The 12,755-nt window shown below is 44.8% G+C and overlaps 1 long non-coding RNA gene across 3 annotated transcripts; it reads right to left on the bottom strand.

Moving 5' to 3' along the window:
• Positions 1-3,533: 3,533 nt before the first annotated feature.
• On the bottom strand, positions 3,534-12,312 carry LOC110468568 (uncharacterized). Of its 3 annotated transcripts, none has more exons than XR_004148238.2 (3): positions 12,127-12,312; positions 6,591-11,536; positions 3,534-6,030 (listed from the first exon to the last, which is right to left on the bottom strand). It is a non-coding gene; the product is annotated as an uncharacterized LOC110468568 (long non-coding RNA). The 3 variants fall into 3 exon arrangements; XR_002465100.3 differs by lacking the exon at positions 3,534-6,030 and having other exon boundaries at positions 6,422-6,800; positions 7,473-11,536; XR_013339492.1 differs by lacking the exon at positions 3,534-6,030 and having other exon boundaries at positions 7,133-9,514; positions 11,424-11,536.
• Positions 12,313-12,755: the final 443 nt, after the last annotated feature.

The following is a 12,755-nucleotide window of genomic DNA, read 5'->3' as shown; positions in this document are numbered from 1 at the left end:
ACTGGTAAGGACTGTACTCTGGATTTCATGTGGTGTTCCCAGAGGCTCTGGACCTGAAAAGACATTTATTTTCCCTTCTTGATACTCTTCTGTGGATTTATTAAGGTTTAAATGAAAGCTGGAGAACCCCTGAAGGTTTTAGGTATTACTGCCTAAAAATAACATTCAATTTCCACTTAGCAGAATGTTGCTATTCAGATTTGTGTTATTTATTTATGGAAGACATAATTGAAAACTAGACCTGGCAAAAATGTTGTGTAAGACAGCATAGTTTCAGTGAGAAAGGGAAAAATGTGTTCTGGGTCTTGTCTCATCACAAAGGAAACTTATAAATGAGGAATCTTTGCAGCAAAAACAGTGTTTGCAGACAAGCAGAGAGGACTTAAGAAAATTAAAACTGGATCAACATTGTTCAAAGCAACCATGGGGAATACAAAATGTGCTAGGGGAAGCCTGGGGGAAGGTTATGAACATTTATCATAGTCAACGTAAGAATCAAAATTCTCATGCCTGTTCAGTTTAGCAGCCTAAGTTCAAAGTTTGTCTGTGCCAGGCTGGGATCCACAATTGAGAGCTGGGTGTCCAAGGAGAAGCTAGTGCCACATCAGGGTGAGTCTGAAAATTGAGTCTGCCAAGTGAGCCCAGGCAGACAGGAACTGAGCTGTCCAAGTGAGGGTAGTTCAGGGGGGGCTGCAAATTAAACAGGCCAGTTACAGAAATTCCATGTCAGAAATAGAGAGGTCTTGGACATACAGAAGTGTTAGAGTTGGGCTGCTGTGGAGAAAGGGAGTTTCTGTCTCCTTTAAGGATATTTTTTTAGAGCCTTCATACTTGCCTGTGTCCTAGTTTAGGCATCACAGCTTTCTTTGATTCTTAATCTGGTTTTGCATCACAAGGTACTGAGAAAGTACTGATAAACTTTCTGGCAATATTTTTGTTTTTAAGATGCTGAAAATGCATTCAAAAAGGTATGTAATTACTGGTCCCCAGGATAATGCTTCAAAGTCAGGAAGGGGCAGAGGTAGCATCTGTATTTTGAGAAGTGCTTCTTCACATTGCGATGACTTTGATTGACTGTGAGGGAAGTGAGGAAAGACACAAACCGAGAGTGTCTGGAGAAAACAGAGCACAGGAGTGTGTGGGTAGCATCCTGGAGCACAGAGCACTGTGTCTCTGTGGAGCTCCTCTGAGCTTCTGCAGGAGCAGCTGTGAGAGCTTCACAGGGAGCCCAACCTCTGTTCCCCTGTTAAGCAGAGAAAACCACCATTCTTTAAGAAGGAAGAGAGCAAAGAGCTTCCTGACGCGTGAACACCTCCCCACGCAGGGAGCCAAACTGGTGGAAAGCACTGGAAAGAAGCCATAAGTGGTGGCTGCATTCCATGATGGATTAGATCACATCTGTGCCTGCAGGGTGCCAGTGCTGTCCCTGCACAGCCCCTTGGTGTTCCCCTGTGTGGCCATGGTGGTGGGCAAGGGGACAGACTGCTGAAGCATCCCCTGCTGCTCAGCACTGACAGATGCCATCACAGGTGGCTCTGCAATGTCTGGTGTGAAAAATGTGCAGAAGTGGAGAAGAAAGGTGAGGGGGAAAGAAACAGAGAGAGCTGTCCTCCAGAATTCCATCTCCAAGGTCTTCATGGGCCAGATTCTGCTCTCAGGTATAGGATTGTAAATGCAAACCATCAGCACAAACCTGGGTCCTCGAGCAAATGAAGAGTTGCTGGGGGACTGTGGTCTGGGAGACTGCTCTGGGAGAGAGGATGCTCCATGACTGTAGAAAACAGACTCAGGGTCAAGCCTACATGGTGGTGGTGGAAACAGGGAGGAAGGTCAGGAACTTATAAGCTCTGGAAGCAGCCAGAAGTCACAGGTAACTGAAGTGAGAAACCAGAGGGAAAAACACAGCCTGCATGGGCACTATGGGTGAAGAAAGACTTCTTTGGAAACCTTATCCCACATCCAGTTTTTTCTCACAGGAGACTGTAGTTTTCTCTGATTTATTGATGTTCTAAGAAAACTGAGCCCTAGTTTGGTGTGGCTACTGAGAGGAAAGGGAGAGCTGTTCTGCTTTGGAGTCTGGCCAGTTTCTGCTTCTGTTGCATGCACTTTACACAGTGATCTGGAACAGAATTTTGCCCAGGGAAAGGCTGGAGGAGAAAAGAGAACCAGTAAGAAGCAAGTTTTCCTCTTTAGAACTCTACTGTTAGCTTTTCTGTGTCAGGTCAGTCTCCTGCAGTCTTCCTTCCCCTCTAGCACCATCCTGATGTCAGTAGAGCTATTGTGCATTTACCCCTTCCCAAATGAGAACAGAACTTAACCTTCTGTCATCATCTGAGTTTTGTGTGCTATTTCTCCTTAACACATAGAATAACCCTAGGGAAATTAAATTGGATTCAAACCACTTCCTGCTAACATCTCTCCTCCAGCAGCAAGCCTGCACTGCAAGATGCCAGCACATTTGCTCAGTCAGGAGGGTGGTTCTGCTGAATCTCAGGATAAGAAAAACCTGCATCATCACTTCATACAGAGCTTATTCTGTGGGGAGGCAGATGGCTGTGGAGCCACAAAACACCCAGATGAGCAAATTCAAGTGAATTTGTTTACTGCTATCCCCATGCCATGTAAAAACCAACACTGCCTCTGCCTCCCACTGGGGTGGACAAAATCTGGCTCTTCAAAGGGTGACCACTTTAGAGGGTTGCTTCCAAATGAGAAATCCATCTGCTCAGTGAGGTGCCTTGGTTTGAGCAGATGAGCTTGGTTCTAGCCTGGACCTTCTGGGGAGGTCAAACAGTGCAGAATCCTACAATGGAACTCCGTTCTGCTGGAGCCCCCAGAACGCTTCCCTCACACCTTCCTGGCCAGCTCCAGGTGGAAAGAAGTGCTGTTAGCAGCAATGTTTTTGGCAGCTCCACAGGAAGAGGTGGTCTCCCCGCCCATGGCTGCAGGTTGGATAGCAGAGGAGCAGTGGCACAGGCTGGCTATGACCAGACTGTGCAGCGCTTGGTTTCCAGTCCTCTTCAGCCCCTGTGGATCTAAAACATGAATGTAACATTTTGATGGATTTTCCTTTATCTCTGATACTCCAAGTGGAATAACAGTTTCACAGCATCATGCTGGGAATCAGTGTTTCCTGCCCCGAGAGATGCCCCAAGGGCATACTTTGAGGACAGGTTGGTGACAGAGGACTGTGTGACAGCTAGTGACAACAACCAAAAACTGAGCCAGGCAGTAAGTTAATAAGTGGTGTGAGAAATTAGTGCAGGGGTGAAGTTCAAGTTTGCAAGGGGTAGATGTTTCTAAAGTGTTATGTGATGTCTTCTGCTGTGGGAAGAACAGTGCTTTTCTGTGGTGTGAAGCAAAGCAAACAGGAGTTCCACTTCCACTGGATGAGGTTAATGCCATAACACAGGTGAGGTGACAGGTGTTCCCACATGCAGAAGTGAAGGCTGAGTAAGAGCCCAAATCAAGCAGTTTTCTAACTGACAGTGACTGTTCTCATCGTGCATTTTTTAATAGACAAAATTAAAAAGGGATGAGAAACTATGAGACTAAAGGCCACTTATTTTTTCAGATTGATGAAATTTATTTGAATTAAAAAAAATAGAAAGAAAAAAGGAAGGAAATCTGATTGAGGGAAGACTGAAGATTTTGCACATCCTTGTTGTAATGCAATAGTTGTCCTATGCATGTGTCATAGGGAAGACAGCTTAAGGAGCACCAGGAAAATGATGCATAAGGTCCAAAGAGATAATCTCACTGTGTATATATTTTCTGCAGTGTTATATGAAGATCTTAGTAGTAAAGTCTCTTCCCTGTGGACTCTGGATGTATGATAAGAGCCTGTCTGTGCGCAGCTGACCTGTGAGCACTGCTGTCACAGATCAGCTGCTTAGCTGACTGCAGTGGCTCAGAGCTGATGCATCAGCATGTCCAGATTTCACTTGCGAATCTGTGAGATGCCATCTCTGCCCTCAAATGTCACCCTTTTGGCATCTGCAGACTTAAAATTCTCCTGAGATAGGGTCAGTACCCTGCATGGGGCCTAGTGGAGTTTCACACTCAGACAAGACACGCCAGCGAGCCAAAGCAGGAGTGGGGAGCAGCGCTGTGGCAGCATATTTTCCTCCCAGACAACTCCACAAACCAACAAATTAAATGCATTTGCTGTTGATATGGAATACAAAGTAAGTTAAAAACTGATACCCCCAAATGCTTGTCTAACTGTCTGTCACAGGCTCTTACAGTGCCAAGTGAATGATGCCAAGTAAATGACATAGGACGAGGTCCTCATATGAGCACATTGCCAGCTGAAGTTTCTGCTGCTGGTCTGACTGAAATGACAGGGAACCAAACAGAAGATGAAAACATAAAGATGTTTATGAAGTTGCAGTGCTGACTTCTTATAAGAAATCTGGTTTTCAGAAAGAGGGATGTGGTTGAGTAGGCAAGACGGTTGAGATGAAATGGGAATTTATGGAGTGAATAACGTGGAAGAACACGGCTTTGCATAGGCCACCACAGCTTGTGATGTGTCCCCAAGCTGGGCAGAGAGGCATGGCTGTGTGCTTCACACACAAAGTGTGTTTGCACAGGTTGCACATATTTCTTCCTGCATGAACTTCACCGCACACAAGTTCACTGAAACTAAGCAAACCCTCTTACTCTGGCAGCCCCACTCTTGGATTCCCAGCCTGTGTGGTGAAATGTCCTGTTCCACCATGACAGGCAGGGGAGAAAGGGTGGGTGGGTGTTTCCATGTCCTTCTGCTAGCAGGGCAAAACAAAAAACCTTTATTCTCCAGAAGCTGATTTGCCCTCACAGCTTCAGGTTATAATCCCTTTTGGTGACATCACAGGTACTGCTGAGGCCACCAGGGTGATGTCACAATGAGAAGCTTATTGGGGAGTAAATGGGGAGTAAGTCACAAGAACAGATGACCTCAAATTAAGCTAATATCCTGTTATTATATAAGTGTTCCCAATACTTATATAAATGTGCCAGTAACAAAAAATAAGAAAGAAAAAGGCCCAATGACCTATCAGGATATGTGAAGATGTGTGTAAAGTTGACACTTCTCACAGACCCACAGATCCTTTATTTATGTGTCTTGCCTCTAAAAATCGTCCTCCTATCAGCTCAGTTTTTAAATCAATCTCAGGATCTTTCCTTATTTAAAGAGAAAAGTACAAAAGTTCTCTATATTCTGACATGTCCAATAATCACATAGCAAAGGATCCCAACCAAATACAATCTACATTTTAGTGTCACGAATGTGTTAAGTAATTTGAGCATATAAGAACATGGAAATATGTCTTTCCTGTGAAGACCTCTGGGGTCCTTGGGGAATACCATAGGATGGGTGTATATCTGAAACTATCTAATTATTACCTGCTGTATTCTTATGATAAATAGGAACTAATAAAATTGAAAACTATGCACAATTGTATCATAGAAAAGCTTTACTGCATCTATAAAAATGATACTTTATATGCTGGGCTAAGTTCTTTGAGTTGGAAATAATGTTCAGAATCTCTAAGGCACTTTTTTGTAGATGCCTCCACTGTTCTGCAGGTTTATTATTTTCCATGGACAAATATTTATTACATTTTATCCTGGAAAATTATTAATGGATTCTTTTGCTTTGATAGGATAAGAAGCACATTTAAATGCCTCTAGGGGTAAATTATTTCACATCAACACTTTCAAACACAAAGTCTGGATCTTCAGTAAATTTTTACATTATGCAAGTAGACATTTAAGGTACTTAATACTTTCTAACCTCTAGTGCCCTTTTTACACAGAGACAGGCAGTCAGCAGGGATTAATCTGATCCTAATTAACCACAAACTCTTCTGATATTTGGTCAGTGCACAGTAGCGTGCTGCCAGGTACGCAGAGGTAAACTGATCTGGATTATCTGCTGGTGCATGTGCTCCATGGAGGGAGGTCTGTGCTCCGTGGGGTGGGCGAGCCACGGCAGATACAGCTTCAAACATGCAGCGGGGAGGCTGCTGTGCAAAGCTGCAGCTGCAAGGAAAGGGGAAAGAACTCATCAGGAGGCTTCTTCTTAATGGCTTTCTATCAAGATTTCATTCTCAGAGAGGGCATTTGTTGATGTGGCACCCTCCCAGACCAGATTGCTGCCTCCGCCCTCTCCTGATGCAGGTGCGGCAAGCAGAACAGAAGCTCCAGACAAAGTGTATTAGAGAAATTCTCTCATTGAGTTACGAGGTGCATAAAGAAACCCCTTGCTTTCTAAATTCCTCCTAAGAGAGGAATCTAGGTGCAGATGGATCCAGTCTTTGCCCCAGACTTTTTGTTTAAAGCATTATATATGTGTAATTGAATCTTTCCGTGAATTTGGACCGCAAGATTAAGAAAGGAAAACTGAATATATTTATATAAATAAAATAAATTATTTATTTTATTGATGGTGATAATTATAATGATTAGACTAAAGGACCTTAATCAGAATGATTTACTACACAGTACAGATAGTAATAACTACTAGTGCAGTGCACTGTTTATTGAATATTGAAACAGCAATATTGAAGCTAGCAAAACAAGTAGAGATTGATGCTACTCACCCATACTAACAACTGCTGGCAAATCTATTCTGCTCAGCCTTGGGGGAGTCCTCAGCCAAGGGAGGAATCTCCACACACACTCCTAGAAGGGGATATTAGATGTGCTTGCCATTAAAAATGGGGTTTCAGTCCCATGGGAACAGTTGCCCCCTCTGAGTCACAGGTGTTGGGAGGTGATGGTGCTCCACTCTGCCGGGCTCTGTCCATCCTCTGCTAAAGCAATAGAGAAAACTGGGCACGTGAGGTGGCAGGAAACCTTACTGCAGAGCCAAGAGAATTCCTACCCAGTGTTAATGCTGGGTGCTAACAGCTCTGGTTCTTGATCCTTCTAACAGTAGCATGGCCCAGCACTTGAGTAGGGATCCAAGATAGTAGAATGAAATTTTTTTGGGAAATATGGAGCAGGACTGGCTGTCTGCAGGCTCTTCACAGACCCTCAGCTCTGCAGGACCATGGCTTTTGAAATGTTGTCATATTTGTGATGCTCACCCAGGCCTTATATGCATTAGATCAAGGCAGGCTGACAGGATCACCCTTACAGCTCAGGGAAACAACTTTAAAATTTAATCTTTTATTCTGTATTGTTGCAAATGTTCATACAGATGTCAAGAACAAGAAAATAGCAGACCAAAAGTCAGGGGAATAGAATGTCCCAGAAATGGAATCCTGAAAAGTTAACTTGCTGATCCTGACTTGGCTAACGCAAGGCAAATTCTCAAAGGAGCTACATGGAATTTCTTTATTTAAAGTGGTGATCAGGGCACCTGCAGTCCTCTGAGTGTAGTGGGATTCACTGCTTAGGGTTTACCTTTGTTCAGACTGCTCCAAAGAGTAGAGCCAAAAGCCAGCTCAGGCCATGGGAGTAGGCAAGCATGTACTCACATGAACAAGTGTTGGTTTCCAGGATAGTTTGTTTGCTTTCCAAGCTAATTCTTCTCTTTTCCCCCTCAACTCTGATGCATTCCTCTCTGAGGCATGGTAGTCCTTGGAGATCAAGAGAGTTAAAATATTCCCCAGAGAGGCAGTAATTTTGGGAAGCTGAACTCTCTTGTATCAGTGTGCAGTTTGCCTGGTACCCAGCCATTAGCTTTTTCTGACGCAGCTGAAAACAGGCAGGAAAAGAGAGCTGACTTCAAGCTGAGCTTTCAGGGCTGTAATACAGAGCCAATTCCTACAGAAAAAATGCACTGCTTTAAACAGAAGTCGGCTGGAATAGGCATCTAATAAAATAAGATTGTTTTGTTTATGTTTCTCCATAGTAAGTGGGACTATATTAGAGCTATGCTTGGTGACACAAGGTTATTCTCAAATTTTTCCTTGGGACTGGAACACTGCATGGCTATGGCTGGGGGTCTTGTGTGAAGCCACACAGGAGGCATGTGCCATTCACTACAGGATGGCTGCTGATCTTTCATCTAGAGTTGTTCTCTGTGCACTTTTGTCCAGAGTTGCTTTTCACGTTGGGACTCCCAGCACTGTCATATTCCCAGCCCCCGAGGTTGTATGTTTGGAAACAGTATATCTGTTTTCTGGAATAAAACAAAATTAAACTGTTAAACTATCTTGTTTCACACACACACTACATTATGACAATAGAAAAGAAAAAGTGTTAAAAAGATAATTGATCTGGTGAAGATTGCTTCTTCAAAGGCACAACAACGCACTGATTCTTCTTGAGATGTGGCACAGCACATATGATCTCTGCATGACGGTTGTAATTAAATGTAAAACATTTATTTCTCAGTGCTTTTTCCCCTCCATGCTTAATGTCTATTTGTTGCTGCTTGGTCTCATAACAACTCTATTAATTAGGAAAAAGTGTCAAAGGACCAGTTAATGAATGAATGAATGAATGGATTCTGAATTAAGAAATTTTTAAAACAGCTATAGCCTCTTTAAGTGCTTTTTTCAAATATGGAGACATTTAATGTTGCAGTTCGTTGGAAAATAAGACTCTTTACTTCAGCATTTCAAGAAGAGAAAAAATATTCATAGATTGAGGGAAAAAAGAAAGCGCTAGCTGTTGTCACAGTGTCAAAAGTAATTATTTTTGATTGATCCATTTGCCTTGATCCTTATGACCCTCAAGAATTTCAAATACTTCTCAGTCAATCATTTAAATTCCTCAGTTAAACCCCATACCTCATTAAATAAAGAATAATGGGGGGGGGAGGGGTCTTGATATGCTTTTCTTTTGGCTTGTCACTCCAAAGTCTGAAAATGCAGATCATGGAATCTTAAAGTATCCTCAGTTTTCTTTTCAAATAGCAAAATAAAGGTCCTCTATACAGTTCATCACATTCTCTTAAGTGGCACTTCCTTGCTGGAACCTCTTAGGGCTAACTCCAAGTACCACCTTCAGTGGTGGAAAGAGATTATGAGGCACTACATTTACTGGTGACTGTGCTAATGTCACCAAACAACAAACGATTGTATGGTGAAAGGCAAAAGGAAGGAAGGGAAGGGTATACTTAGAAGACATATATCAAAAAATCTAAGATGTGTCTGAACATTTTTGGGTGTGTATTGACTTCTTAAAGATTGAGGTCTAATGGAAATATTGCAGAATGGGAAGAGGACTCAAAGTATCAGACTATGGGATAGTGTACATGATATACAGTGCAGAGATGCTGGACTTTTTCAATGTTCAAATTATGCAAACAGATTAATATCTATTTAAACCCATCATACACCCCTATTTATACATAAAAACTAACTCTTGCCCTGATGTGTGTTTTCCCAGAAAAATATTTTCTCATCTGAGAGTTCAGCCTACTTTTCTTCTGCTTCTTTAAGATGGCATAGCTGGTTTGTTTTCCATTCCCAGTTTTTCACCTTCCATCTGCTTTTCCCATTCTCTCGTGATGCGACAAGACAAGAAACACAAACCTGAATCTGGACCTGGAACGCTGCCACAGGGGAAGCTGAAATCAGAAGCAAATCAGAACCATTTATAAATCAAACCTGAAAAGTATTTTGCTGCAATTTATATTTCATATTATTGTGCACTATGATAACTTAGAGGAAAGGCATCAGTCAGGTTGTAAAAAGGCTCTTGTAAAAAGGCTCAGAGTGCCAGCATTTAAACTTAGTCCCCAGAGAGAGCCCAGCCCTCTCAAGTGTCTCTTCTCCTAGCAGGTAAGATCTCAGACAGCATGGTGGCTCTTGCCCAGATCTGATGAGTTGCTTCCCCAGGGCAGCAGAGCAGCACTTACCTCCTCTGGTGTGTGTCACATCTCGCACCCTCACGTGGCCCATGGGGATGTCCCTGCCACATGCACATACAGCTTGTGTGGAAACGTGCTGCACCAAAGGTACAAAATTTGTTAACCTGCTTTCTTGTCATCCCACTTGCCTCTCAGGCAGGACTTCCAAGCTCTGGGATAAAAGTGTCACCTTGGAGAACACCTGTCACTGCCATGGCAGTTCCAGACATCAGTCAGCACAGCAGCTGAAGCCCCTCAGCAGGACCTGCACTCTTGTACCTGTGGTTTTTGCCCTGTGTAAAATCCAGATTGCATGTGGCATCTCCAGTGAAGCTTCCCAGAAAAACAATTATTATTTCAGTGGAAAGCTGTTGCTCAATCCTGAGACTGCTGTTCCCCAGAGTCTAGTTCTGAAAACCAGCAATAAGAAATAGGATTGACTGTTATTTCTATTATCTTTGAGAGCATTCTCTTATGTAACTTAATTTAATTTGATTTAGTTTATATTAAAAGTTTTTTTCTAGGTAACATTTTTTCATGTACCCAGAATCTTAACTCCTGTATCACAGATTGCAGTCTCTGTCTGTACATCTCATCAATCCATATCTTGTCTTCTTTTCTTTTATGCCAACCCTTACATGATTGCACATCATTTTCAGAAAATTTCACACTTCTGAAAGTCCATATGGTTGTCAAAATCTTTTCTGATGCCACTTGTTTATGGCTTCAAAATAATCAACATAGATTCACACATCCCTTTTTTTTCCCCCCTGTTCCTTCCCACAGTCTCTTTTGTACACAACTCCAATAAGATTAATTCACTTTTTTCTCCAAATGATGCTGCCAAAGTTAACACATCAGCAGAGAAGGCTTGGAGCAACAATCTGTTCCATCTTGCTATGCTTTTCATTCATGTCAGGCTGCAATCTAGCTGTCACTCTAGAGAGCAGCCAATTTTTCTTTGGGCCATCTACCAAAAATGGCATCATCAGAAAGTGTTCTGATGACCTGGCATATCTAAGAGACAACAAGCCTCCACTGCAGAGAACACCAATAGCTGCATCCCTGTGGTGTCACTGAATGACTCCCAGGTATGCTGAAAGCAGAGGTTTGCCCCTTGCAGTCTGCTGGAGACAAGGTAAGTACCAAATCCAGTGGATTTAGTGAGGAGGTGTTAAAGAGAGGAGTGGGCAGGAAAATAAAGGAGCCCTGGGTCTTGTCCTGCTTCATTCCAGAGAAAGGAGGGAGGGAGGGAGGGAGAAATTTGTGGGGACTGGCAGCACAAATCCAAAAGAACTCATCTGCAAAGAAAGTGTCTGGAAAAGCAAACCAAACCAGAGCAAATATTATCCTGGAAACCTGGAAACCATTGTGCACTTGGGCCCTGCTGGCAACCTGATAGCTTCAGCATCCTTATCTCCCAGGGCTGATGGCTTCCCTCCACATTCCCTACCTCATCCTAATTCCTCAAAGAGCAGAATCTTGCACAGCCCCACATGCCTGAAGCTAGTTCACCATCTGGGGCTAGAAAATGGGAGGAGGGTCACAGATGGTTCCCATCTTTCTGCTCCTCTCCCCTCGGTGGCTTGTCCCTGCCCTCATGGCCAGCTGTCTGGCCGCAGCAGACCTGGCAGTGGTTGTATCCGTAGCCACCTCAGGCTTCCCCAGAAGTCCTTGCTTCAAAACTTCTGCAGAGTCTTTACACACGTGGCAGGGTGGCAACTGGCATCCTCACCCATCCTGTGGGAAAACCACAGGACAATCAGCTCTTGAAGGAAAGCAAGGCAGCAAAGTGTCAGGGAGAGGAAGTTGAAGGGCAGAGGCTGCATTTCTGTGGCTTTACATGGCACAACAGGGGAACACTGGCATCTAATCAAATTCCATAAGCAGGGGAACAGAGTAATTATTTAAAGTTTTGCTTTCTTGTGACCAAAAAACCCCCAAAAGTAGGAAAAAGTGGGACTCATAACCATGTCATGGTAAACATGTGAAAAAACTTTCTTGCTCCTAATCACAGCCCAGTTTAAATAAAAATATGTCCATGCAAGAGTACATGTGAGCTGCAAAAAAAGGCCGTTAATTCATGGAAGGAAGAGGAATTATTAAATTGGTATTATGTGTTGCATTCTTAAAGAGTATCTGTTCCGGGCAGCCCTGTCCCCAGGTTCATTACACCTAAGGAGCAGGAGCTCTCCAGTAGCACTGCTAGCCTCACAAGAAGCATTGTCTTGGCAAGACTTGGGTCATACTTAGCAGATTATCTCCGTACCAGGAGGGCTGAAATTTTCATCAAAGTAAACAGAGGAATTCGTGACAGGCAGCCGGCTTACCGTGCCGTGCTCAGGGGCTCCTTCCCAGCGGATGCTCGGCTCCATCCCAAGAGCAGCTCCGTGGGCTGTGGCTGCTTCCTCGCCCTTGGCTCCGGCGCAGGGGAAGCACACGGCAGATCGCTTCGGGTCACGGAGCCGCTCGCCGGGCTGTTCTGCTCCCCAGCTTGGCGCTGGGAGGGAGGCAGGGCTGGGAGGGAGGGCAAGGAGGGCAGGGAGGACAGGGAGGCAGGGCAGGGAGGGCAGGGAGGGAGGGCAGGGAGGCAGGGCTGGGAGGGAGGGCAGGGAGGGAGGGCTGGGAGGGAGGGCAGGGAGGCAGGGCTGGGAGGGAGGGCAGGGAGGGAGGGCTGGGAGGGAGGGCAGGGAGGCAGGGCTGGGAGGCAGGGCAGGCAGGCAGGGCAGGGAGGGCAGGGAGGCAGGGCAGGGAGGGCAGGGAGGCAGGGCAGGGAGGGAGGGCAGGGAGGCAGGGCAGGCAGGCAGGGCAGGGAGGGCAGGGAGGGAGGGCAGGGAGGGCAGGGAGGCAGGGCTGGGAGGGAGGGCAGGGAGGCAGGGCAGCGGGCAGGGCAGCGGGCAGGGAGCGCAGCCCGGGCGCTGCGGGCAGCTCAGGCTGCGCTCAGGGCAGGGAGGCAGCG

The sequence above is a fragment of the Lonchura striata genome, chromosome 2 (genome assembly GCF_046129695.1).
Source record: "Lonchura striata isolate bLonStr1 chromosome 2, bLonStr1.mat, whole genome shotgun sequence".
Taxonomy (NCBI): Eukaryota; Metazoa; Chordata; class Aves; order Passeriformes; family Estrildidae; genus Lonchura; species Lonchura striata.
Note: the sequence above shows the minus strand (reverse complement) of the source record. Positions and strands in the feature narration are given on the sequence as shown.